The following is a 23,101-nucleotide window of genomic DNA, read 5'->3' on the forward strand; positions in this document are numbered from 1 at the left end:
CGAGCTCTGAGTTTTATGGTATCTGTAGTTGTCCGCCAAGTGCAAGCGTCTAATTAGGCTTGACACTGCCGAGGCGTTTCCCTGACATTTATGTCACTGTCTCTCAATCTTTAGCAGCATTCGGTCTTGTGGGAAGCACAACAAACAATGTCAGAAACAACATAAAATTCCCAGTTAGAGGAGGCCCTCAGAAACGGTGCCGCTGTTTATTAGGTTCACTAAAAGGGGAGGCCGAAGGGTGGGGCCGGGTGTGCAGATTCCGGCTTGGAGGAAGAAATAAAACGGCTCATTTAAATTCTTAAGAACTGCATAGGAGGCAGAAGACACAATGAGTATCTTAGAGAAGAAAGGCCATCAGTTGAACAAACTAATCACATGGTAATCAAAGGGGAGTGATTCGCTGCCTACTGAGAAGTACTTTAGAAGAAGTTCCAGCCAGGGAGAGTAAAGACCCTATCGAATGACAGCTTTTATAAATTATAGAATTTTAAAGATTGCACAAAGGAATGTGCAATAACGTGCGAAATGGATTTAGAGACGAAAAGTTCCCAAAGAATCTGGGCAAAGCCAGGAAACAGGGCTGGGCTCGGGGAGGCTCTGAGCCCGCGTCGGAGGTCCACGCCCCGCGCAAGCCCCGCCTCCCGCGCAAGCCCCGCCCCCACACTAAACCCCGCCTCCCGCAGAGCTCCGCGGGCATCCGCGTGCCTGGCGTTGATGCCGGGATGCCCTTCGTCTGATTCGTCTGGAACCGGATGCCTGACTCAACAAACACTTCAGTCAGGGAGCAGGTTGCCGGGACTCTCCACTGCACACTGCGCCGCTAGTTTTACAGACTGGAGATTCTTAGCCTTTACCTCGGCACAGGAAGGCAAGGAGAAGCAGCGTGGCTTGGAGTCTGACTTCTGGGCTGAGGCCAGGCTTCCTGCCTCACAGTCAGGGTGGGCTGCTGGGTGGGGTGGGGTTGCTGGGAGGACTGCCCACCCAGAGCTCTTCTTCCACTAGCCTTGTCCGCAATCTGGGCTAAGGACTCAAGCCCTCTGCCCAATCTGCTGTTGCCATTTGGATCATGTGGCATCGTAGCCTTGCTGGGAAGGGCAGCAGAGGCCAAGGTGGCTGGAAGGTGCTTTTGAGCACCAGGGACAAATCAGCTCTCAGCCAAGGGAAAGGAAGGCAAGCTCTGCCTCCTGGCTGCCCTCCTTTGCAACCAGGAGCCCTTTTCTCGCACTGGTGCCCATGGTAGCTGCCTTGAGGCCTCCTTTTTCTCAGATGGTATCAAAGTGATGACTAATGAAGCCTTTAGATGTGATTCTACCTAGGACTGTCTGTCTTTGTAAAGGTGATTTGAGAAGTTGGGAAAGTCGTGACAAGTTAGAAGTATTAGCACTGGGTGCTCATTTCTATGTGATCTGGGGACAGGTAATTAACCTCTCTGGGTCAAAGTTAAAAGGCAGGTGGGACTAGTACCTTCTGAGTTGTGATGAGAAACCCAAATGAAGTTCTGGATGCTAGTAGCTCAGCACAAAGCCCAGCATAGAGTGAACATTCAGTAATATCAGCTATTGTTATGCTACTGAGGTCATTCTGAGCATGGTGGCGAGTGGTGGAGAGAGACAATGGTGGGCTTAGCTACCTGCTGTCTTCCTGATCTCCTGGAGGAAGCTGGGTGGAGAAGGAGCATTGGCTTCTGAATTCCTAACAGAGTCTGTGAGGAACTGTGAAACCTCCTCTCCTTGTCACCAGACTGGCACAAGGTGAGCATGCTGAGTACTCTGGAAATTAGCCCCATCACTGGCAGATTTGACTGATTGCTGCACTGTGGACAGCAGGCCTGTAGACTCTGGATTCCACCTCCTGTTAGGAATGGATTGAATCTACTGCAGCCTCCACATGAGGTGGCTTTCTTGGAAGTCCACCACACACGGGAGCCAGGCCTCAGTCACATTGAATGGAAATCAGTCTCCACTCAGGATGGTCAGTCAGGGCCCAGAGACTCAAGGTCAGCTTTCCGGGGTCTGCCAGTCTTGTCAGGAGTCCAGCTCTGTGCTGTCATTCATTCGGTCTTTGGCAGCAGAGAGGAAGGGAGTGTCTGGGGACTTTCCATGGGACTGGTTTAGCTGTGAACCCAGAAGAGAGAAAATTGGTGTGGTGAGAATCTAGCTGTTTCTGGAATAGACTCCTGAATGGCACAGGGTAGATCTAAGACTGGGCCTGAGCTTCTTAACTGGAGGTCCTTGAATTTGTGGAGGATTCGCGCATCTCTTGCAATTGGATGCAAAATATATGTATGAATGTATTCATTTTTTCCTATTCATAAATGATTTGGGACTCCCCAAATACAAATAATCTTTGCTTTATCTTGCTTTCTAGTCCAATGGGAAGACTTTGGGGTTGACAGGTTAGATGAATTCCCAACATGAGTCTACTCCAGCCTTATCCAGCCTCATGGATTCCAGATTAGATTCTGTGAGTTGATGAGACTGGGGCCGCCAGGCCAGGACAAGGCAGAGAGGGCTGAAGCCCTGCCCCTGCTTGGACCAGAGTAGAATTACAGTACCTGCTATCTGCATCTGACATTCTTTGAAAAGATGATGGGTCAGGATTTCTGCCCCCCTTTCTCCCTCTTTCCTTTTCTTCTTTCCTTCTAGGAGGGAGCAAATGATGGATAAGAAGCAGAGATTTATGAGCACCGTACCTCATGGTGGCGCTGCTATTGAGAGGCTGTCGGCATTAGGAAGAGGAAGGTTAACTTGGCTGTGAAGAATCCGAGAGACTGCGGTGGGCAGAGTCAGGGCCCTTACAGAACAGATCCAGGAGCAAGGGTCATCCGGACCTCTCTAGTTTTCATGTTCAGGCAGGGAGGAAGAGGAGGGAGAGGGATGTCAGGGAAGGGAGTTGCAGACGCCCATTCAAGACAGCCTCTGTAAGGGATGAAAGGCGACTTGATGGGAAAACTGACATTTTGCACCGTAGTCTCAATGCCGTGTCTGCCTGCGATGGGCTCAGAGTGCCATTGTTTTCTTCCTGGTAACGGGCTCCACCTGAAAGCCCTTCCAGACGTCGAGGGCATGGCTGAGGGGTTACAAACGGTTCCGTGGCTTAAAAAGAAAAGTTGGAAAAACCGCTGGTGTAGCCTAACAATGGGGCTTTGTGCTCCTGCCCGACCCTGCCTACCAGAGGGCCTTTTGTTTTCAACAATTCCTGGCACCGGACTTCAGGAGGCCATGGGCCCTGCTTTTCTCTTAAAGTCAGAAATACTTGCAGCTGGCATTTTGTTTCATCCTATCTCCTCAATTCGAGGCACCTCCCCCATATGAGGCCATGGCTGAACAGGAGTGGCCTGCTCCCTCTCTCTCTCTCCTATTTGTAAGGCAGTGCGGGAGACAATACTCCGTTCGGCCTGGAGCGCCGGCTGTCTGGGTGAGTGCGACGCCAGCTGTCAGCCTGGGATAAGGTCAGACAGAGGCCACCCTGGTCCCAGGTGGGCAGGGGTCACCCAGGTGACCAGACTGCACCGGAGGCCCAGAGAGTGTGCAGGAGCATGAACTGTTGGGCTCCCCTGTGAGAGAGGAGCTGCAAGGGCTGATGGGAATCCACTGCAGATCCCGGCCAGGGGGCCAGCGTCGTTCCAGGTGCCTCTGTCCCTTCAGGAAGTTTGGGGTCTTCATTACTCTTGTGCGTCTGCAGCCCGAACACAGGGGTGTCCAGGCTGCGCTGGCCGGGTGGCCTTTCACTGCTAATAGTTTTGTCGTATGGAGGAGTGCTTCAGGAAGAGGCAGTGCATTGGATCAAGTCCTCTCTCTGGTTTTGGAGACAGTAAAGCGTAACGATTAAGAATAACCCTTCTGGGCCGGGCGCGGTGGCTCAAGCCTGTAATCCCAGCACTTTGGGAGGCCGAGGCGGGTGGATCACAAGGTCGAGAGATTGAGACCAACCTGGTCAACATGGTGAAACCCCGTCTCTACTAAAAAAAATACAAAAAATTAGCTGGGCATGGTGGCGCGTGCCTATAATCCCAGCTACTCAGGAGGCTGAGGCAGGAGAATTGCCTGAACTCAGGAGGCGGAGGTTGCGGTGAGCCGAGGTCGTGCCATTGCACTCCAGCCTGGGTAACAAGAGCGAAACTCCGTCTCAAAAAAAAAAAAAAAAAAGAATAACCCTTCTGGAGCAAGACAACCTATGTCAAATTCTGCTCAGTCACTGAGTAGCTTGGCGACAGAGGGCATGTGCCTCAGTTTGTTCATCTATAAAATAGGCCTCATGAGAGTGCATACTTATTTTGTAGGGTTGTGTCATGGGTTTCAGTTGATAAGTCTAACACACTTAGAGCAGTGCCTGTTAAACAGTAAGCACTCAATGAATGTCAGTTTTTATTATTAGCAAGGAATATACAGCCTATGAGCATCTCTGGGGAAAAGGGACCCTTCCCACTGATGACAATGCAGGGGCTTGTGAGTGGTGTTTATGTCTGTCCGTCACCATCACTACCCCTGAGAAACCTTCTTTTAGCACTCAAACAGACAAGGTTGCCTTTTCTTTTAATTGCTTGGATATTTGTAGTCTTACATCTTTTAATTGAAAAAGATTCCTTTAGGTTGTGTTTTCTGCCTTATCTTTTTCTGTCCATTCTCCCAGCTATTAATATCATAAATTCTTTTTCTTTTTCTTTTTCTTTTTTTTTTTTTGAGACGGAGTTTCGCTCTTGTTACCCAGGCTGGAGTGCAATGGCGTGATCTCGGCTCACTGCAACCTCCGCCTCCTGGGTTCAGGCAATTCTCCTGCCTCAGCCTCCTGAGTAGCTGGGATTACAGGCACACACCACCATGCCCAGCTAATTTTTTCTATTTTTAGTAGAGACGGGGTTTCACCATGTTGACCAGGATGGTCTCGATCTCTTGACCTCGTGATCCACCCGCCTCAGCCTCCCAAAGTGCTGGGATTACAGGCATGAGCCACCGCGCCCGGCCCATAAATTCTTATTAAATATTTTTTGGTTCACAGATTTCACACTGTTTTTAAAAAACAACTCATACTCTTTGTATGAATATCCTTCATAAAAAGAAAAGTATCTAGTCTAGGATAATGTTCTTAAAGATTTGTACTTTTCATAAACTCCATTTAAAAAAGTTTTTTGAGATGGAGTCTCGCTGTGTTGCCAGGCTAGAGTGCAGTGGTACAATCTTGGCTCACTGCAACCTCTACCCACTGAGTTCAAGCGATTCCTCTGCCTCAGCCTCCTGAGTAGCTGGAACTACAGGCACACACTACCACGTCCAGCCAATTTTTGTATTTTTAGTAGCGATGGGGTTTTACCATGTTGGCCAGGATGGTCTGCATCTCTTGACCTTGTGATCTGCCTGCCTAAGCCTCTCAAAGTGCTGGGATTACAGGTGTGAGCCACTGCACCTGGCCATAAACGCCATTTTTTAAAAAACAGTGCTCTACCTAACCAAAACTACATGTAAAGCTGTCATAATAAAACAGTATGGTACTAGTTCAGAGAGAAGATAGAAAAGCAGTGGAACAAAATATAACATCAATAAATACAGCCAGATTTATATGACTCTTTATTAAATTGTAAAGGTGGCATTGAAAATCAGTGGGTCATTAATGTATTAGTCAATAGTGTTGAGACAGCTATTTGGAAAAAATAAGTAAATCTGGATCCCTAAATTGAAAAAGACTACAATCACAAAAAAGTAAATGAAAATTTTAGTGGTAGTCAAGTACAGCAGACATGAAACTATGGGAGCTATAAAAGAAAACTGCTTGGTTTGATAATAAAAAAGCTGAAACTTTCATATGGCAAAATATTATCAAAATAAGAAATAAAATACAGCTAACTAGGTCTATATAGCAAAAATACCATAGACAAAGGGGAAAATAAAAGACTAACTGGGGAAAATCTTTGCAACATATTTTCTTAATATGCAAAGAGCAATCAATAAATCAATACAAAGACAAATATGACAATAAGAAAGTAGGCAAAGCTCATGAATTGATATGTGTTTTAACCTGCTTTCTAAAAACTACGAGATAATTTCTTGTATATTTGTTCACCAGTGTGTCTTTTTCTTTGAAATATCAATTCATGAGCTTTGCCTACTATAAGCTCTTAGTGAGAGAGTATGCCTAATAGCTGGCTAGGGAACAAGGGAATCAGGTCTATCACGTGTGGGTCTCTCAGTTTTTCCTTTGATTCCTAGTTCAGGTGGCTTCCTCTCTGCCTGCTCTGCCCTGCCCTGTCCTGCTGCTGATGCCACACTTGCAGATCTGAAGGAGTGGCACACAGCTACCTCCCCATGTTTCCTGTGCTCTTCCACTCTGTCTTTGGTCTGCTGCTCAGGAGGCTACCTGGTGCCCACTTGACCTTTCACCTCTGAGTCCAAAGGCACTCTTCTTCTTCTGGAAGGTCTCCTTTCTTGTTAGAATGCCATGGTCATCAAGCTTAGCTCACGTTAATTGTGGACGGTTTCTTGACTTGATTAATGGAGATGCACAAGGATATTTAAAAGCAAAATTGACCAAAATTAACTTTCAGCAGTTTTAGTCATTCTGATCCCAGCAGCCCTAATCTCCATCTTTGAAAATAAGTTGCCTGTACATAGTGAAACTTGCAGCTGGTTAGTGCCTCTAAATTACCCTCGTGATTCAGATGGTGACTGGTGCAGAAGGACTCTTGCCATTGGGCAGATAAGTCAGAAGGTCAGCTGCCTCTGGCCTCACTGCCAGGACAGTGGACATATTCTCCAAGCTCATCAGGGATCAGGCTGCAGTGTGTTTGCCCATCATGACTTTCCTTCGTAAGTCTTCACAGATGAGAAAATGAGTCAGGGACCTGACTAAGCAAGACCTGGAATTTTGAGCCAGATCTATAATGTGGAAACATGAAAATATTTTCCTCTGGATTAATACCCTGCTGGTGGTATCTTTCTATAACTATCCAGGGATAAAGTCTAACCGGAATAATAATAACTAAAAAAAATCCCAACAGAGCCTCCAAACATCCTACCTTTATCAGAAACTTGGCAGCATCATTTTGGGGTGTTTTTTTGTATAACCCTGTTGGGAAGCAGATGCCTGCAACTGTTCACTTGTATAGCTTCCTTGCCCAAGCTAGGATTCTAGCAGATAGTCTGTGATGTTTTTCCCTCTTGATTTTGTGCACTTGATTTATTTCTTCATCTTTACTTTCCCTTTCTGAAGTTGTCATTGATACACCAATATCACAGTAGAAGACAGTCTTCTGGAAAGTGTCCTTTTGCAGTGGAAGTGGTGAGACAGGGTGGGAGAAGATGAAAAAGATATCGAAGGTGGGTCAAATGAGAAGTGTAGAGGCGAGGGTCACCATTCTGCAGAGCCTGCCTGCGAAGCCACTGAAGTAGAGGCTTCTCTGCCTATAGAAGCCTCAACAGAATGTCCTGGGATTGCCTTTCACTACTATTGTGAGAGAATCTAGGCATAGGGACCAAGACCAGGAACACCTGCTTTGACCACTCAATCTCTGCCTGCTTTTTGTGCAGTGATTTGCTAGACCCATCCTTCTATAATGGAGATTATTTGGTTTGAAAAAACATTACTTTTTATTAATAGTGGCAGTGGGGTGCATAAGCAATGCCATTCCACAGAGGATGCTCATGCGACAAGTGAGAAGGGAAAGGGACCTTGTGCTAGATCCAGTGCAGAATTCAGAGCCAATCTCCTGGCTGATTATTTGGTGTTTCATAGTCACAGAGTGTTTGATGCTCTCTGATGAGGGGCAGGCAATAATTTCTGGTAGACTCTGATGACACTGGTAGGAAAAGAAGGTGTGAAAATGATTCTGTAGGAGAAACTGGGGAAAGGGAGGGTAGAAACAAGAATGAAATTACTTTGAAATGTGTCTAGATACTATTCAGAGGAAATGAGTGGTTGAAAGCTGGCAGTTGGAGCACAAAGTATTAGACAATGACTTAGTATTATGGCCTTAAAAATAAGCCTCGACGTATTTTTTTTTGCCCATGCCAATGTTTTCTCTACCATAGATATGGTGGTAGAAAAGTGAACAAAGTAAGTGTTTATTTTTTTCTCCAGGGCAGGTAGAAAATAAAGAAGTAAACAAAAGCACTAGGCTTTCAGGTAAGGACTTCTTTCCAAGGCTACAATAAGATAACCTTTTTAAGGGAGGTGAGACTGGGCTTGGAGGGTGGGGGAGGGTCACAGTATCTAAAGACAAGAAGAACAGTAAATCCAAGTGCAGTTGCCTCTTAATTGTATCCTGTGTCTTTGACCTTGAAGGGCAGAGACTCAGAATTGGTCCAGTCTGATGCTTCATTGGTCATAAAGATTTAATTACAATCCTTATTTGACCAGGACTGTAACGTGAGACTCAGTATTTACTAGGATTCTCTCTCATTGCCCCTTACTTTCTTCCCTTCCCGCCCACCTTGCTTTAGTCCCCTCTCCCCATTAAAAGGATGACCAGTTTTGAATTACGGTAATAGCTGCACTCTTGGTTTAGGACTAACCTCCCTGAAATTTTCAGGACCACTAATTTGTGGTTACTCCAGTGCTAGAATGAACTTGGCGCTCTGGCCTTTAGACTGGCAATGCAGTAAAAGTTTAAAGCGAAGACTGCCTCAGAGCCAAAAGAAGAGAGGAGATTGAAACCTAAAGGTTATCCTGAAATGCACTTTACTGTTATCTATGAGAACAAATGAGTTAAAAAAATTTCAAATACCAGAATACCCTACAGGGAGGAGATATAACTATTAAAGGGCTGTTATAGCTGCAATAAATGTAGGAACAATAAAAATAAATTGATGAAGTAAATGTCAGCGCTGTTCCCCTGAGCTGCCCCCACACCTTTGTCCAAAAGTAGAACATCTCCAATTACAGAGGGTGGAAACAGCCTTCAATGACAATATGACAAGGACAGAACACAGAACGCTGGCACAGAGAACACAATTATGCACAGCCTTGAAAAATTGTATCATAGCACAATGCATGGAAGAAATCAATTAATGATGCAGGGCTTCCACTGCTGTCTAATAATCCTAGAAAGGAAAGGAGGGAAAAAATACTCTGTACACCCAGCGCATCAAAAAAGGTGACCCTTAAGTGGAAGTCTACATAATACCAGAGGTCAGTCCTCAGAGTTTATAGCATCTGAAGTACTCTTTTTTTTTCTAATTTTTTTTTCTCTTTAAAAAAAAAAAGTCTAACAGTCTTAAGGAGGCATTTAAGTAAAAGTCACTTCTTCTGTGGTTAAATAGCCTTGAAAAAGAGAGTTCTTTGGTGGAAAGGGCAGGAATGAGCAAAGCGCGTGGCTGTGGCTGTTGTCGCAAGCCCCCACCAGCTGAAAGAGAAAAGGCAAAAGTTAGGCATAAACATGGTAGAAGGTAGAAGGTGATTTATCTTGTGCAATTTACAACAGGTGCTAAACATTACGAAAACCAGAGCTATTAAGCAATCAAATTAAGCTATAATTATAACCGAAGAAAACTGTACAGGAATTCTAATTAATTCAAATCTGAACATGTCCAAGAGGAATGCTCCAGCAACCCCACTTCTGAATAAAACAAAACAAAAATAACCCTTGGATAATGCTTTCAGATTGCACAGGAAATTAAGAAATACTTCTCAGCCTGAATATTCCAAGCATTCCTTGTTAAATAGTGAGAGAAATTCCCTGCAATGCCTGGGCACTTGGCTTTTCAGGTACACACCGCCTAGAGCATGTAGTTGGGGTGGGGATGGGGGGGTCCTTAGCTTGGCAGGATTTGAAGAAGGAGTGGACCAAGGGATTCCACCGTTTATATGAGTGCTTCAAAGGGTCTGAAGGGTTAGCTCATTCTTCTCATCTTTGACGTTTTCTTGCAGGGCGTGTGAGCTTTTAAAGAGCTCTCCAACACTCCCCTTTTATTTTATTCATTTATTTATTTATTTTTGTGTGTGTCTTCTAGACCAATTCCATTTTCTTTTCGGCCACTCCTCCTCCAATCCTCAATGGCAATTTCACCTGACTTGAGCTTTCTGCTTTTGTCCCCCTCCAGGGAGCTCACGAATGTCAGACCAGGGCAGGGTTTTCCGTGAGATGTACCAACATCACACAAGTTGCATTCGATGATGTTGTGGGAAGAAAAGGTTTAGATATCTGAAAAATATTTCCAACCCAAGAGTCAACCATTTGATTAGGGTTCCTATTCCCCTAATGCATGATTTTTTAATTTTAAGAATTCAAGGAACAACAAAAACAACAGTAGTGGGAGCAAACAGTTGTCAAAAGCTCGTTATGTACCCTGCTGAATTCTTTACTCAGAGGTCTTAGTCCATTCCTTCTGCCGTAACAAAATACCTGAGACTGAGTAATGTGTAGACAATAGAAATTTACTGTCACAGTTCTGGAGGCTGGGAAGTCTAAGATGAAGGAGCCAACAGATTACATCTGGTGAAGGCTACTCTCTCCTTCCAAAATGATGTCTTTTGCTGTGTCTTCACATGGCAGAGGACAGAGAAGAGCTAAATTTTGCCCCATCAAGCCTTTTTACAAAACACAGATCTCTTAAAAGCTGAACTTTGTGGTGTTTTCTGTAGTCCCAGCTACTTGGGAGAATGAAGTAGGAGCATTGCTTGAGCTCAGGAGGTCAAGGCTGTAGTGTGTGATGACTGAGCCTGTGAGCAGCCACTGCACTCCAGCCTGGGCAACACAACACCACCTCATTTCTTTAAAAAAGAAAAAAAGGGAAGGAAAGGAAAGAAAAAGACTCTAATTCCACCCATGAAGTTTAGTCTCATGACCTAATCATCTTCAAAAGTCCCCACCATTGGCTGGGCACAGTGGCTCACGCCTGTAATCCTAGCACTTTGGGAGCCTAGGGCAGGCGGATCACGAGGTCAGGAGATTGAGACCATCCTGGCTAACATGGTGAAACCCGGTCTCTACTAAAACTACAAAAAATTAGCCAGGCATGGTGGTGGGTGCCTGCAGTCCCAGCTACTCGGAAGGGTGAGGCAGGAGAATCATTTGAACCGAGGAGGCAGAGGTTGCAGTGAGCTGAGAGATTGTGCCACTACACTCCAACACTCCAGCCTGAGTGACAGAGTGAGACCCCATCTAAAAAAAAAAAAAAAAAAAAAAAAAAAGAAAAAATCCCCCCATTTAATACTGTTGCATTGGGAATTAAGTTTCAGCATGAATTTTAGAGAGGACACAAACATTCAAACCATAGTACTGGGTTATTTCAATGAATTCTCTCAACCTCTCTGTCAAGTAGGCACTCTTGGTGTACCCATTTTACAGAAGAAGAGTCAAGACCTGCTCTTGGCTGTACATGGATTATAAAACAAAGACTTCTTTCATTTTAGTCATGTGATTCTGGTACATTTCTAAATAATTCCATGCAGGTTCTCTTTGCCTTTCACTTGGGTTAAAGTGGTTGGGAGTGTGGGTTGGGGGAGGAGTGTTTTCTCAGGGTGAGTCTCCTTTCTGAACTGAAAGGGTAGCAGGACCCTTGTCATTAGCATAGTTTTGTCCACCATTTTGAATATCTGTTTTCCTTGACATTTGCCTTCACTTTGCTTTCATTTACATAACAATGTGGTGCTTGGGGGGTAAAGATGTGTGAAGAAACACTGATTTTGTGCATACTGTTAAGTTCATAGCACTTTTCACTATTCCCGTGAGTTCATGTTCTCACGTGAAACTCCATGTTCACTGTTGACGGCACTGATAAAGGGCACATGGCTTATTTCTCTTGTGTTGTCTGGGTTCTCTAGGTTACATCTCCTCTCCCTTTGATTCATTGTATAAGAGAGGGTTGGTTGGTACCTAGTTTGGCAGGATTAGTTCATAAACGTTTGCTGGAAACAATTCTCATAGTAGCAGTATTAAGAAATTTTAATTTTCATTGGTAGATGAGGAAATCAAGAATTTGAGAGTTAGAAATTTGGCCAGGGTCACATGGCTAGTTATGTGGCAGACACAAGAACTGAGCTAGAGAACACAATGCTCTTCCATGGGGCACCCCACTTGTGCACACACATGGGCACTCACTCCCACACCCAGTTTTCTTTTGCTGCCCTTGAAGCAGCCTGCAGAAGATCTAGGACATTTCCCTCTCACTTTCCAGGGCATCTGCCAAGCCTGGGATTAAGGGGAGTGCAGAAACTGCCCAAGGCTCAAGGGAAGCTTATGCCAACAAAAGTAGCTTTTTGTGTAGGGTACCAGGTGGCTGGCAGAAAGCTTCAGCTTGGAGACTCCTAAAGGGCAGCTCCGGGACCCGCAGACATCTCAGCCCACAGCAGCCCCTCTATAGCAAGTATATAATGCTTTGGGAGCCCGAGGGGGGACAGATCACCTGAGGTCAGAAGTTCGAGACCAGCCTGGCCAACATGGTGAAACCCCACCTCTGCTAAAAATACAAAACTTAGCCAGGAATGGTGGCGGGCACCTGTAATCCCAGCTACTGGGGAGGCAGAGACAGGAGAATTGCTTGAGTCCAGGAGGCGGAGGTTGTGGTAAGCCGAGATCGTGCCACTGTGCTCCAGCCTGGGCAACAAAGAGCGAAACTCTGTCCTAAAAAAAAGAGAAAAAAGTATATGATGCTACAATTGCAGTTGGGAGATATGAAGAGACCTGCTATTGTGGAAATATGGGCAAAAGGGAAAATATATGTACATTCAAACAGAAAAATAGTAATCCTTAGCATTTACTGATGCCAAGGCCGCTATCTACATTCATTCAATTCTCATAGCCACCCAATAAGGCGGATTAAATTACTCTTCCCAAGCTAAGGCTGAGGAAATTGGATCTAAGGGATGTTCAGTGACTTGCCCAAGGTCTCACAGCTCATAAAGGGCCAAACTAGGATTTTGACTCAGGCAGGCAGACCTAGAAGCCCAGCTCCTAAGCAAAAAGCTGGGTCCATTACAAGTCTGTTGTATAAGAAGGATTCCAAAGGCAGAGTGTGAGGGGCCAGGTGGGAAGGGGGCTGTGACCTGGAGTGAGGCCAATGGGAAGGGTTATCTGGATGAGCTTGATGGAGGCCTTTGAAGCAGGACTCTTGACAGAAGGGACTGGGAAGGCAGCTAGTGGTGGGGGAGGAGGGAGGTGATCAGCGGTGAGGATACCACACACACTTCAGCACCCCAGCCAGGAGCTTGGGATGGCAGGGCCTATGGTGGGAGTGTCACGGGGCCTCTTGCTTCCTCTTCCCTGTCAGAATCTGCTGGGCTCAGCTTGCATGGCTGGGGGCAGGATCACCCTCCCTCTCCTCCCCACCTCCTCTAGGGTGACCTTGGCCCTAAGGCACTTTCCTGGACTTCCTGCTCTCATGGGGGTGGCGAGTGCCCTGGGGATCTCCCAGGGAACTTTTGGTCATCCCCTTCGTGGCCTGAGGTGTGATCTGTGCTTTCTGTCTGTTCTGGGAAAGACAAGACAGCAAAGGCCTGCAGTGGCCTGTTGCCCTGACAAGCCCTGCTTGGCAGTCTGGTCTCATGGGAATTTTTCCAGCCCGCCCCTTGCTCCTCTAAAGTCCTGTCCTGTCCCATAAAAAGCTTCTGGGGTGGGGGAGGCCTGGGCACTCATGTGCCTGCACACTCTGCTTCCAGTTTTTGAAATCCTTCTCGGTTTTGCATAAGTAATGGGCACCCCTCCCACGCATGGATCGTAGGCTAATTTGACCTCATGTGGTGAGACTTGCCTTTCAGCTGGCCTGGAGGGTGACCCAGAGACAGTTCCAAGGGTGTGGCTGGAACCCTGGAATGGTCTGACCAGTATGGCAGCCACCCAGGTGACCTGTGTCCTGCTTACTCCCTCTGTGAAGTTGGCCCAGAAGTCCTTGCGGGCGGCAGAGCATGGCAATGAGCTCTATCCCTGGACTGCAACTGCCTGGGCTGAAATATCAGACCCCTCATCACCAGCCATGTGGCCTGGCCGCGTTACTCAGCACTTTGCTCTTCAGTGCCCTCATCTGTAAAATAAAAATCGTTGTGCTTCTCATTTGGCTGTTGTGAAGAGTAAATGAAAAAATATATGGAAAATAACAAAATAGCATCTGGCATGCAGTGGATGCTCAATAAATGTTAGCCATTACTTTTTATCATCAGAGTTTGAGGAATCCTTTCCTACCATAGGCTCATTTCACCAATGAGAAGTCAGAGACCCAGCCAGGTCATTTACCTGTCTGAGATCACCTACCTGGTGTCAGAGCCAGGGTTTTGCTCTGGTGGCACTACATGCTCAAACCAGGACTCTTCTTGCCCACGCAAGGTGGTGGGGCCAGGTCCGTTCCTCAGAGCATGAGATGAGATCCCATGCCTCAGAAAAATACAGGTTCCTGGCCAGGTGTGGTGGCTCACACCTGTAATCCCAGTACTTTAGGAGGCCAAAGTGGGCAGATCACCTGAGGTCAGGAGTTCGAGACAAGCCTGGCCAACATGGTAAAACCCACTCTCTACTAAAAATACAAAATTACGTGGGTATGGTGGTACGCATCTGTAATCCCAGCTACTCGGGAGGCTGAGGCAGAAGAATCGCTTGAACCTAGGAGGCTGAGGTTGCAGTAGCTGCGATGGAGCCATTGCACTCCAGTCTGGGCAACAAGAGCAAAACTGTGTCTCAATGACAACAACAAAAACAACAACAAAAAAAACCCAGATTCCTGGAGCCCAACCTGGACCCACCTGGGATGGTGCCTGAAAGTCTATTACAGCCAAGAGCATGCCCTTACTGTTTCTACATTCTACCTCTGTTTGATTCTTATATGCCCTAAAGCTTGAGAACTACCCACTCAGCTTTTGGGTAGTTTGATCAGATTACAAAAGGATTGGATGGTAGCAGAATCTCCAAGTTTTTTTAATCAACCCAAGTGCATGTCCTGCCTCTGGTGCACCCTGAATGCTGCCACAGCAGCCTGTTTTCTGGGACCTTACAGACCTATTGATCAGCATCTGTGGGGAAGGGGAGCCGGGCTGATGAGAAATGGGAAGGTCAGTAGGAGATTAAGTGCTATGGGAAGGCCGAGATGGTTGGTGACACTGACACTCAGAGAGCAGAGGCCAGTGAGCAGAGAGGTCAGGACGGACTTTGGGACAGGAAGGCCTTTGCAGGCTGGGGAGGTTTGAGTAGGCAGAGGAAAGACAGAAGGGCTGCTCAGCTAGAGATGCCTCTGGAGAGTGGAGCTGCTGGGAGCTGGTGTCACTGGGGGCAGCTAGGTGCAGGGCTATGAGATGGCGGACAGTGTGACTGACCAGCCACCATGAAACCCACCCGCTTCTTTTGAGAGTGTTAGGCTGCTCTTTAATGATTAAATGAGCAAACACACACCCACCCTTTAAAGCTACTGTGGATTTGATTTCATCTGTAGGCTTTATTTTATTTTTTGGGTCTCTGTAGAAGGACAGCTTGGCCCTTGGTTTCCTGTGTCCCTAAAATCTTCAGGGACAGCATTAACATGATGTGGCTGCAGGAAACATGGGAGCAGCAGGCTGGCAGGGCAGGAGGGAAATGGCGTGAGTGGGGAGGTGTGGAAAGACGCGACTCTCTGGTGTTGGGCTGGGCAGTGCCTCAGCAGCTGCCCGCACCCCTTCCCATCTCTGACTGCTCTCTGGACATCCCCTGATCTACTCGGAAGGGGTGGGGGTGGGCTGACCTTTATGGCAGATGTGGAAGACCATGCCCTGGTTCCTGTCACTGGAGGTTACATAGATTTCTCTCTGGTGTTTTACATCCTTTCTGTAAGCTGGCAGGGTATAAATTAGAAATAAACAAAAATAGATTTATCAGCACTTTCCAAGTTTATACCAAATTCGGGGGTGGCCATAGAAGTGCCTCTCTGAGCCCTTTAAGTCAGGGGTCAAGGTGCATGTGAAGATGAAGACCAATTGCTGGTTCTCTCCCACTGAGCAGGGGCTCCCAGCCACACGTCTCGATGAGAGGGGATGCAGGGTAACTGCTCATATTCCCAAGCGCTGGCTGAGGACCGTTTGCTGAAATAAGTCCTTTCTTCAAGGTGGTTCCAGTATCACCATCTTCTAGGTGAGGAGACAAGCCTAGCAAGAATAAGTTACTCACCCAAGGATGCACCAGTGAGGGGGAGGTTTGGAGTTGGAAACCAGGCAGCCTAGCTTCAGAAGTCACACTCAAACCCAGGCCCCAGAAGGACCTGCCTCATTTGCTCAGAGAAAGAAGGGGTCTGAGTGTTTATTATTAGTTGGTTGGAGAGACAACTGATATGCTTGGCTCTGTTTCATTCGGAGGGTGGCTGGAGTCAACATTGTTTATGCTGGACAGATTAGCAGCTCCTGGAGGGCAGGGTCTAGGGCTCGTTGAACTCTGCGAAGGCCTCAGCACCTTGGACTTGTCTGCAGGGTGCCTTTGGCTGCATCGAGTCAAGTGCAGTCTTTGTTGGCAGAAGTCCTCTGCCCAGCTTTGATAGGGAACCACAGTTTCATTATTCATCATGATCAAACAGAGTAGAGAAAGAGGGGTCTTCTTTCTGGTCAGTTGAAGTGTTCCTACTGCCTTTTCTTCAAAGGAAGGTGATTTGGAGTGAACTTTGAGTGGCTGGCTCGCTGGCAGGCCAACACATGAAGGCCAGAGTTCTCCTCTGCCTGCATGCCCTCTTAGTTCAGGGGAATTCAAATGCATGCTGCTGCTTCCTATGTAGCTCCCGGTCTGTCTTAAGTGGGCCGGTGGTGCACGTGGGCTCAGCTCCAGAACAACAGAGACCCACGTGAGGCCCATCCAGGCGTGAGCTGTGAGAGGTTGTGGGTGGGAGAGAATGGTATTGCAACTTCCATCTCCCTCACTGCGTTCTATTGAATATATCACCCACGGGCCAGTCCTGCTATCCCCACAGCCACAGAGCCCCTCACCTCTGTCCTATCATTCTCTCTACCTGTTCTCTTTAACCAAAACCACTTTCTCTCTGGTCAAAAATTCCAAAAAGCAGTAAGTCCCTCAGGTTGTCCCAAGGCCTTAGAGATGACAGACATTAAGTCATCAGGAAGCCTCACTGTTTTTTTTTTTTTTTTTCATTTTAGGAGGTTTATTTGCTAAAGTTAAGGATGTACTCTTGGGAGACAGGTACAGGCCTTTCTCTGAATATAATTAATTCTCTGAATATAAAGGGGAAAGGGTGGGATATTGAGAAGTATACAATTTTCATGTAAGAAGGGGTAGGGAAAAATAGTCATTCATGCGTTTGGCCCAGTGAATCTGCCTTTTTCTTTTTTTTTTTTTACACGTAAGATGACATAGGCAAATAGAAATAGGCAAGTGGAAAAATGCAGAGAATTTTACATAAGACAAGATAGACACAATGGGGCATGGGAATAATTAAATATGTATTTGCATCAGGTGGACAGAGGGAGTGACAGTATCTGTACAGATAAGCTATGAATTTACATTGCAATGGTGAAATTTTAACAGAAACACCTTAGGGTAAATATTTTGGAGTTCATGAGCAATTTTGTTGTGGGCAAAATACTTCAGGGAGGCGTGTAACTTTTCATCTTGTAGCCATCTTATTTAGGAACCAAAAGCGGGAGGCAAGTTTGCATGACCCAGTTCCCAGCTTAACTTTTCCCTTGGCGTAATGAATTTGGGGTGTAAGGTCTTCTAGGCTGACTGACGGTGCCATGGATGCCATAGTAATCTCTGTGACCTGCAAAGAGACTCCAGATGAGTTGCTGGAACTAGAGATCTTGGTAACAAAACAGCAGGTGAAAGCTGTGGATGCTCTACCCAGCTGGTGACGTGGACATGAGCCCTGTTTTACATCGACTTCTTGAGAGGGATCTTCAAGTACGGACATGGAATTTTTATTTTCCAGTGTTTGCCCTGTGGAACTTGATGACAGATCCAACCCCATAGTCTCTGGAAGAGTTTTTTCCTCTGAATTCCTCTCTTTAACCCCTGAGAACTTGGTGATCTATGATTATTTTATGAGGAGGGTCTGGCTCCCTGAAATGAATATGCTGTGTGAATGTCGATTCCATTATTCACTATTCTCAGGTAAGACCAGACTTAACCATAAGAAGATGGCCTTGGGGGAAATTTTCTTTGGAAACATTTCCAAACATACTGAGCACTGATGATATATAATGCATGCAACAGTCATTCATTGGCAGGTGAGCCAGGGTGAATAAGATATGCTTATATACTTATAAACTCTTAAAAAAGAGTCCTCGCGCTAATGGTGAAGGAGCACCAGTGTATAAATAATAACAAGTGTGATTATGGTGACAATGTGGCTGGGAGAGGTTGATAAGTAGTTTATGTGGCAGTTGTCAACTTGAGACCACCTAATTTCCCACATTGCCACACTCAGCACCCTGGGATGCCCAGGAAGATAGGTCAGATGAAGGAGTTAGGCTTGTTTTTAACTTTGTATTTTGAAATTATTTTAGACTAACAAAATATTATAAAAGTTGTACAAGGTTCTTGAATACCTTTCACCAGCTTCCCCTAATGCAAATATCCTGTAATATCTTACGTAACTATAGTACAATCACAGAAACTAGGAAATTAACATTGATTCAGTATTATTGACTTGTGGATAAGTTTTATTTGGATTTCACCAACTGCCTCACGAATGTCCCCTTTCCAGTTCAGGATTCAAACCAGGATCTCATGTTGCACGGAACTGTTGTTTCTTGTTAGTCTCAATCTTTGACAGTTTTTCCATCTGACTTTCATGCCTTTAACGTTTTTAAAAGAGTACTGGTCTTTTTGTAGAAGGTCTCCTGATTTGGGTTTTTCTAATGTCTCCTCATAGTTAGATTAATGCTCTTACTGCATTTTTGGCAGGAGTCTCACAGAGGCGATGTTCTCAGTATATCCTATCTGGAGGTGCATAATGTCAATACACGTTACTACTGTGATGTGGTCTTCAATCACTTGGTTAAGATAGTGACTGCAAGATTAGTTCACTATAGAGTTACTATTTTCTCTTTGTAATTAGAAAATATCTAGTGGGGAGATATTTTGAGGCTATGTAAGTATCCTGTTTCCGATCATACTTTTGCCCACTAAGTTTAGACTATCAATGTTTCTCGTCTGTCATAACCACTATAGTATATTTGCTTAATGATATTCTATTTCTGCCATTTCTTTCTCATTTATTAATTGGAATTCTACTGTAAGAAATAGATGCCCCTTCTCCCTCACCTGTTTTTTAAAATTTAATTGCTTATTTATACCAGAATGGGCTCGTAGATATTTATTATATTAGACTCAGAGATTACTTTTAGATCCTGTTACCATGGTTGTGAGTTCAGCCTTGCCTCATCTCTTGCCTGGAGCACTACAAAGCCTCAAAGCCTCCTCCTAACTGGTCTTCTTACCTCCAGCCTCCTCCCTTTTTTTTTTTTTTTTGGAGACAGAGTCTTGCTCCGTCACCAGGCACTAAGCTGGAATGCAGTGGTGCGATCTCGGCTCACTGCAACCTCCACCTCTTGGGTTCAAGCAATTCTCCTGCCTCAGCCTCCTGAGTAGCTGGGACTACAGGCACATGCCATCATGCCCAGCTAATTTTTGTATTTTTAGTAGTGACGGGGTTTCCCCATGTTGGCCAGGATGGTCTTGATCTCTTGACCTCATGATCCGCCTGCCTCAGCTTCCCAAAGTGCTGGGATTACAGGTGTGAGCCTGGCCTGGCCTGGCCTCCTCCCTTTTAATGCAGACTCTGCATGTCCACCTCAGGTCCTGTACTGCCAGTCTGACCATGTCACAACCCTTCAGTTGCTTTCTTTTGCTCTTCTGAATGGTAATATAATTAACGACAACTCTCATTGGTTGAATATTTACTAAGGGCTTTATGTGCATATGCTTACTGAATCCTCTACAATACTTGACAGCATTAGGTAGTATCATCTTCATCATCATCATCAACAGCAGCCCCAGGGTGCAGTTGAAGCAACCGAGGCACACAAGCATTAAGCAACTTCCCCAGGGTTGCTGAGCTGTTAAATGTTGAACGCATACTCTCAGCCTCTAGGCTCTACCACTAGCTAAATAGGCCCTTAATGATCTGACCTCTGCTAAGTCTCCAGCCACATCTTCCATAGTTGCAGCATTCACTGCACTTTCCATAAACAGTACTTGGAACAGAAGTAGCATTTCTCGCCCAGTGTTGTTGAGGGTACAGATGACATTTTGGCTGCACTTGTGGTAGGGACATTGGTAGCTGCAGAAGAAGTAGTATCCAAGTAAGATAATTATATAAAGAGTGGCCAAACTCTCCTGTGATTGTACCTAAGTCTATTAATCGAGTATAGTCAACTAGGTTGCAATTGTGAATTTCTTGTGAATTTCACCCCTACCCACCCATACCTGGACTGCCCTTCTGGAGCTTTATCACTTTTTCTCTGTTTCATCTTTACCACTCAGGGTAGGTAAACCTCCTCTTCAAAATTATTCCTGAGCATTAAGTTTGTGAAGATGATTTTCCCATCAGATCCCCTCACTGGGACTCTAGCATGTTGGTTCTACTTCAGGGCTAGGGCTATAGGAACCTGCAGTCAAGGATCAAGTATTTTAACCTACTGGATGCCTCTACTGCCAGGAAACTTGCCTTCTGTATAACACATGCTCAATTTGAGGATTCACTGATTGATAACTACACATAAGACACAGAGAGTAATGACTCTAATACACATTAATACAGTCCCTGAATCCATTATCTAAAACCCTTTGGGCCATATGTGTTTCAAATGCAGAATTTTTCAGATTTAGCAAGATATGATGGTACATATCAAATATAATTCATAATACCCCCAGTGGGGTCTAAAGAAGTGTTCCATAGTCAAAGATAATAATATTTTTGTAGTGATGTGAATGAATATTCTAAGTGAGGTAAACATTATAAATAGCCTCATGATAAATTTTAACATCAAATAATTCCCCCCAGTTTTTTCACCTTCTGAGTTCTTTCTATTTTGGAATTGTGAATATAGGATTCTGTGCTGATATGAAGGCATTAATAGGTGGCGTAAAGAGGCACCATTTTGTCCTTGGACCAAGATGAAAGAGACTTCTAAGGATGAGAACACTGAGGCTACTGGCAATGGCAAATAGGTGAGTTCTGTGGCTGTTCACCCAGCCGTGGGTTGAGAGCTGGCGTGACCATAGGAAGAGGCCAGTTAGGGGCTATGACAGTTATCTAGGACAGATGTCTCAAGGGCTTACCTTGAGTGCTGATGATGGGTTGGAGAGAGAAAATGTGACGTGAAGTGTTGCAGAGGAATGAGCCACAGAACTTGAAGGTAAGGTGTGTCAATCTGATGAGTCAGTTGTTCTCAGGCTTTGTGCTCCATGGGTTGGAAGAGTGTTGATGTCTTTAACTGAGCCAGAGCAGAGGGAGGTGGGCGGAGAAGATGGATGCATTTGAGCATGTGGAACATGCCTGTAGCCCATCCAGGTGGAAATAAGTTTTAAGAATAAAAGAGCAAATGGGTTTTAAACTACTTCTAAAATAATATGTGGTATGCAAATGTTATTGGTCGTGAATATTTCTATTATGATTAACATCACCCTATTCTTTTTCAAGTATCTTCATCACTGGCCTGAAATCCCCTCCTGCCCAAGGCCAGAACAATTCTCAAATGGGTATTTATCCCAGTGTCTAGGCTCATCTGCCCCAACTCTCCCAGAAAACCATCATATATATGCTCTGTTGGTTTTCATTGTCAAACTGTAAATGGTCGTTTATTTAAAAAAACAGTCTTTGTCTCCAAGTGGATGTTTGGAGCCCAGGTTTTATCTGAGATGCAGGTTTCCTGGGCGAGTTATAGACCCAGGAGATAGGAGACTGAATGGATACAGTGCCAGACTTGGGTAAGTCATAAAGTTTGTGATTTTGTTAGAATTCTAGAGCTGGAACCAGTTACAAAAGATAAGTCCCCCCTCTCCTCCTGCCAAGGTTAAAGCAGCTCTTGACTGTCAGTCCCTGGTCTAAATGACTGTCCGCACAGCTGTTGGTCTAGTTTACCCGTCGCTTTTTCTCTGCCCGGGCAGAGGGGAAAGAGCTGTTAAGAATTCCCCGAAAGATAGTTCTTTCCTCTTGCACAAAGAGTCTGGCTGGTGTCCTGGAAAGCTTGGGAGATGTCCTTGGAAGACTTGGTCCTTCAGGGTTGCCTCATGCTGGGAGGACAGGTCCCCAGGGCCTGGCAGGTGGTCGTGCATGAGTCTGGAGGAGTGAGTAGAGATGCTCTGTTTCTTGTTTCCCTGTTTTGTGCTTCTCTCACTGTTTTCTGGGCTACTGGGAACTCTGTGAAGACTCTCAGGACTAGGATTCAGGGAGGAGAGAAGGGGAGATGGGTGGGGGGTTACATAGAAAGAAAAGATAAAATTAGTAAATTTGACTCAATTCTGATCTTGGTTCCTAAGGATTGCTTTTTATAGGGCAAAATAGTTTTTGAGGAATAAAAGTCTTACTTAGCGATGGGAGAGCTGTATGGAAGTGAAGTAGTGGCAACCAGGTATACGTAGTCTCCCCAGCAGACTCCCGAGTTCCTGGCTCTCACCAAGGCCCCACTCTGTCCTCACCTGACAACAGCTAGGGTCTTTGGAGGCCTGAGTGTGGGTAGTTACTTGCTCTCCCAGTGGGCTGAGCCAAGACCTAGAACCCCCTGAAGCTCACCCTGGCACCGAGAGGGACTTCTACAAATACACACTGATTCTCCACCAGAACTGTGGAGGTGTATTCTAAGCTGCATCTACAAATGGTAAATGTATTTTAAATACTCATGACCTTGCCTCACAACTGACAATCTCTATCCCTGCTGAGTGTCCCCTAAACTTCTCTAAAGCATCTTGGTTGGTTTCACAAAGGCCATGCAAGGGACCTACCTCCCTTCAGGTCCTGGGGTTGTGTCAAGATTGAACTTGGGATCCTGTTTTAGGTCCCACAGGCTTGTATAAGCATTTTTATGTATACAGGACAATGTATAAAATGTATCAAAACATATTATTCCCACAAGAGTTTAAGTCTCTTGAAGTCACTGAGCTGACAATCCAATGGAGTGATATGAGGGTGTGGTGGTTGCAATTGTTGATAACATATTTTCTAGAATGAGAGAGAGCAAGTTGAGTAGAAAATCTACGAGCTTCCTTATCTTG

At 45.5% G+C, this 23,101-nt stretch overlaps 1 long non-coding RNA gene across 1 annotated transcript in view; it reads left to right on the forward strand.

The window, feature by feature from the left end:
- LOC141581014 (uncharacterized) overlaps positions 1 to 22,206 on the forward strand; it is a 55,439-nt gene extending 33,233 nt beyond the window's left edge. The window contains exon 3 of the long non-coding RNA XR_012513417.1: positions 20,938 to 22,206. This is a non-coding gene — a long non-coding RNA (uncharacterized LOC141581014). The remainder of the gene's footprint in view (positions 1 to 20,937) is intronic.
- Positions 22,207 to 23,101: the final 895 nt, after the last annotated feature.

The sequence above is a fragment of the Saimiri boliviensis genome, chromosome 1 (assembly GCF_048565385.1).
Source record: "Saimiri boliviensis isolate mSaiBol1 chromosome 1, mSaiBol1.pri, whole genome shotgun sequence".
Classification (NCBI taxonomy): domain Eukaryota; kingdom Metazoa; phylum Chordata; class Mammalia; order Primates; family Cebidae; genus Saimiri; species Saimiri boliviensis.